At 39.3% G+C, this 5,000-nt stretch overlaps 1 protein-coding gene across 2 annotated transcripts in view; it reads left to right on the top strand.

Annotated features, from left to right (window-relative positions):
* The window catches only part of LOC138028351 (uncharacterized), a 39,526-nt gene that overhangs the window by 27,083 nt on the left and 7,443 nt on the right, over positions 1 to 5,000 (top strand). The window lies entirely within an intron of this gene.

Genomic DNA, 5,000 nt, shown 5'->3' with positions numbered 1-5,000 from the left:
ACGCTTAGGTGCATGTTTATCAGAAATCCTTTGTAGTATGTCAACAAGGTCGTTGATACTTTGATTTACATCATCATTAACTAAGCCACAGAAGTCAATAGCCTCTACATCGCTTAAGAATGAGTCACTATCAAAATGAGAGAAATCACGAAAGTATTTTGCATCGTTTAGAATAGATGGCTTGTTTGCGACAGTACATTAAAATAGGTAGATGATCAGAAACATCTGCTAAGCAGATGCCCGCTTTTATAACTTTGTGTAAAACGTTTGTATATATATGATCGATTAAGGTTGAGGTATGATCTGTGAGGCGTGTGGCTTTGGTAATAAGTGGCATAAATCCCTGATCGAGTAACATATCTAAGTATTCAGAGGTTTGGTTGTCATCGTTGTATTTTAAAAAGTCTATATTAATGTCACCTAAAATGAAGACCTCTTTACCTTTATTGTTTAAGTTTTCTAATTGTTCCCTTAGGGATTCAAGGAAATGTTGACGATCATTTAATGGGTGCCGATAAATGCATCCGATCACGACGTTCTTAAGTTCACGCCTAATTTCAACCCAGCACGACTCAATGTTGTCTCCCGATAGTTCTATATCTCGCCTTCGAAAAAAATCTAATTCATTAGCAATATAAATGGCAACACCTCCAGCTGCAGTTCTGGAGTTAGTATTTATAAATGAATAACCCGGAATGCTAATGTTGTGTATGTTGTTTTCTTTTAACTTCGTTTCAGAGATAGCAATGATTTCAGGGGCTTCTTCAACCGTGGTAATAAAGTCCTCCAGTAATGATAGGTTTTTAGGTAAACTACGCATATTTAAATGGAGCATAGAAAATCCATTTTTCCTCTTGGCTTTTTGAAAAAGAGTCCCTGATTGTTTGATAGTGTAATATTTTGACTCTGAGTAATTTTCGTGAGAGATACCCTGTAGGTCATCATTTTTTTCTGGACTTTCAATTGTATCCTGGAAAAGATCCTTGGAATTTAATAAAGAAGTTGGAGTGTGATGAACCCATGCTCCCGTAGCTCGAATGAATTCTTGGTGATGCAGATCATGAAATGGGAGTTCACGTAAAGCATTAAAGCTTGTAGCCATTTAAGGGTTTAGAACATATTTCTAAATAAAGTATACATGCATGATAAATTAATATTTGTCGCTAGATGCAATAACAACGTTGTTATTATTATTACTAATAGCAATTCCGTTCTTACCCGAGTAAAGTAGTCGACCTGACTAATGGGTGCGAGGGTGTTCATCTTGAAATCTTTTAAGGTAGTCTTCCGTATCAAACATGACTACTGGTGAATGTTCGTTGTTCCTAATGAAAATTCTTCCATTGAAAGTCCATATAAATTTCCACTTCAAACGCTTTTTTTCTTTATTTACATTACCAAATAATTTTTTTTTATACGGCGTGAGGGATTCAGAGATAAAGATGTTAGCGTCAGACTCGAGGTCAAGGTCAGGAAGGTCTCTTGCTTTCTTGTTAGCCAGTTTCCTCCGATTGGAGTAGAAGGTATTTCTCACACTTCGTCGGGTAAATTTCACAATTATTTTTGGTGGAGCAGCAGCATTGTAAGACGGTATAGGGTGCGCAATAGAAATATCTTGTTCGTTAACTGAAACATCAATAGCTTTGCCAACTGATTGAACAATGGATTCGGCTGAACAGTCGCTCGTCGCCTTGATTCCCGATATTTCCAAACAATCCCTTCTAAGGTATTGACCAACTTCCTCAATCTCATAGGAGGTATTTGCTATTCGCTCTTCCATGCTCATAAGATCTTTCTTGATGTTATTTACTTCGGAGTTGGTCTTACTCAAGTCTGTCCTCTGTTGATGAAGTTTTTCGTTCGACTGCTTGATTTGTTTCAATAGATCGTCATACTTGTCCGAGAAAAGTTGAACTGATGCTCTTAATTCACTGAACTCAGTAGACATAGTCTCCAATTTATAATGAAGCGGTTCAAGTTCCTTCTTTAGAAGGTCCTTAACCTGTCCAATTGTAGCCATAGTTATCTTAGCGCTGTAAGACGACAGAGCCCTCTCAAACGTGGCCGGACACCATAACGACATATGCTAATTTTCACTGACAGACTTGCTTGCAAAATAGATAAGTGTATCGTCAGCATAAAGCTCGACACTACAACCATGAACCGCCAAAGGTATGTCATTTATGTAGATAATAAAAAGTAAAGGGCTGAGCACGCTACCCTGGGGAACCCCGAAAGGTATAGACTGGGGTTCGGACAAGAGCCCATTTATGCAAACACTTTGAGTGCGCGTGGTTAAATAGGACCTAAACCACTGGACAGCTTAATTCCTAGTAAAGCTGACTTATCTAACATGATGCTATGATCTAAGGTGTCAAAGGCCTTACTTAGGTCTAAAAAAAAAAGGCCAGTTAATAGTCCTTTGTCAATGTTTTCAAGCAGAGTGTTTGTCACGTATGTGAGGCATGTGGATGTTGAGTGCAGTGGGCGGAAGCAAGATTGAAGAGGAGAAAGAAGCCTATGCTCCTGTAAATAGTTGTAGACCATACGGTGGACAGCCCGTTCAAGTATCTTGGAGAAGACGGGAAGTACTGAGATTGGCCGAAAATTCGATGGATCCGATTTTGATCCAGCTTTATGAACCGGCGTGACAATAGCATGTTTCCAATCAGCCGATAGCGTTCCTTCCTTTATCGTGCTGTTCATAAGTAGGGTTAGGGGTCTCGCCAGAGCTTCAGTCCCATCCTTTAGATGCCGCACAGGAAGATCGGGTAGACCAGATGATTTCTTGGAGTTCAGTGATTTCAGTTGTTTGTAAACAAAATCCACCGTTATTTGTGACAAATTAAATTGTGCACCTGTTAGTAATTGAGGAGAGCAACTAGGTGAGACCGCTGGCACTGGTAGAGTCTGCCGTAGATTTGCTATTATAGATTTAAAAAAGAAAGTAAAGTTAGCTGGGATTAGCTTTGGATCTGTGATGACTTCACCGTCAATTTCCAGAGATTGAATTTGGCCAGCTTTAACACCACTTCCAATCGCAGACTTGATTGCACTCCATAATTTGCTAGAATGGTTCTTATTTTCTTGAATCAGGTTAGAATAATACGCCCTTTTTGCCTCTTTGATGGTTACAGTTATCTTGTTTCTGAGTGATCGATACTCTTGCCATTCATAATATGATCCAGTCTTTTGTGCCTTTTTGTGATGAAAGTTTCGTTGAGTAATTAGCGCTCTTATTTGATCGGTCATCCAAGGAAGCGTGTTAGAACGAACTCTTGTCGTGCACGTTGGAGCATGTCGATCAGCAATGGTGACAAAAATGTCTTTAAAAGAAGTCCACGCCTCATCGACCGTGAGAGAGGTGTTAATGAGATCCCAGGAGGCAGAGTATAAGTCTCTGATGAAATTTGGGACTGAGTAGTTTTTGTAACTCCGAAATTTGATGGTTTTTATAGCGCCCCTCGACGATCTAACTTTCCTAATGATGTAAACAAGGGAATGATCGCTAATGGAGCATTCTAAAACACCAGAATCAGAGATCTTCCTTTGGTCTGTTGTGAAGGCTAAATCTATAAGTGTGGACGATCGTTCAACAATCCTCGTCGGCTCTTTGATAAGCTGAATAAGTTGATAAGCTTTAAAAAACATGCACAGTTGTTTAGTGTCAGAAGATATTTTCTGAGCGACTAGGTCACACTTTAGATCGCCGAGTATGATTTTTTTCTTCCCCTCACTGCAGGAATAGTCAAGTAGGTTTTCAAACTTGTCAATAAAATCTTTCACCTCAACATTAGGCGGTCGATAAACCGAGGATACCAGGATTTTACTCCTGTTCGGGAAAGTAAATTCAAGCCATAAAGCTTCAACATCAATCGAGCTTATATCTGTTCTTCGTCGTGCAACGAGCTTTAATTTATAGTAAATCGTAGTACCGCCGCCACGTTGGTCATCCTTGCGATCTTTCCGAACGAGATTATAACCTACAATTGAAAGCTCGCCGTCGTGCCAAGAACTATTTAACCAAGTTTCATTAAGACAGAATAAGAATGGATTGTCCTGTAGCAAAATCCTCAGTTCGTCGAGGTGTTTAGGTAGGCTCCTGATGTTCAGATGGCCAATCTTCAAGCCAGGCTTCTGCAAAGTTGAGTTAATCCATCCAGGGTTAGGGGAGACATCACCTGAGAGAAGAATCAATATCATGGCAGTAGAGCTGTACTGAAGGAGTTTCATTGCCCTAAGTGCCTTTAGTCTTGTTTGAAAACTATCGTTGCTGTTATGAGAGTGAAGTGACGGAGTTTCAGAATATAATTTGGAGCCCTTGTCGTTGCTAATTCTATGCTAAGGTGTACATCGACGACTCCAAAGTCTTCGTTGTTAGTTCGGAGCAAAAGGCTCTTGAACAGAACTAGGAACAGGACTTGCATTGGGAGTGTAGAGTGAAAATTGTGCAGAGCTTTGTAGAGACACGTCAACGCCGCCATCTTGTTATGATTGAAATGTTTACGCGCGCAAATGCATCATATATATATATATATATATTGCGCACGCACAATTCAGTTTGAGGTAGGCGCCCATTTGACGGGAGGTAAAAGAAACAAAACAAGTAAACTCGCCTTAAACTTTACCATTGGTGCTCACGTACAACAATGAAAAAAACTCTAGAATTGCATTGTCTAATCTTCGAGTTTTTAAGGACGGTCCCTACTAATTCAATGGTATTTTTCCCCAGTTTGTGATTATGCAGGAAATGTAGATCTTTGCAAGTGTTATTGAAATCCAAAAAGAAAATTGGGGGTAACCACGCATTTTTCAAAGATAATTCATGAATAATATTTCTAAAAAGGTTTAAAATACAAAGCAATTTATGGCGTTCTTTCTCAAATTGAAGCTTAATTATCTCTCAAAAATGCATGGTTACCCCCAGTTTTCTTTTTGGATACTAAGAGTACTTACTTAGTTCTACTTTCTCCGCATAGTTTTAAACCGCGCAAAAATAG

Source organism: Montipora capricornis, chromosome 2 (assembly GCF_036669925.1).
Source record: "Montipora capricornis isolate CH-2021 chromosome 2, ASM3666992v2, whole genome shotgun sequence".
Lineage (NCBI taxonomy): Eukaryota > Metazoa > Cnidaria > Anthozoa > Scleractinia > Acroporidae > Montipora > Montipora capricornis.
The sequence above is the reverse complement of the archived record's forward strand: the minus strand, read 5'-3'. Positions and strand labels throughout refer to the sequence as shown.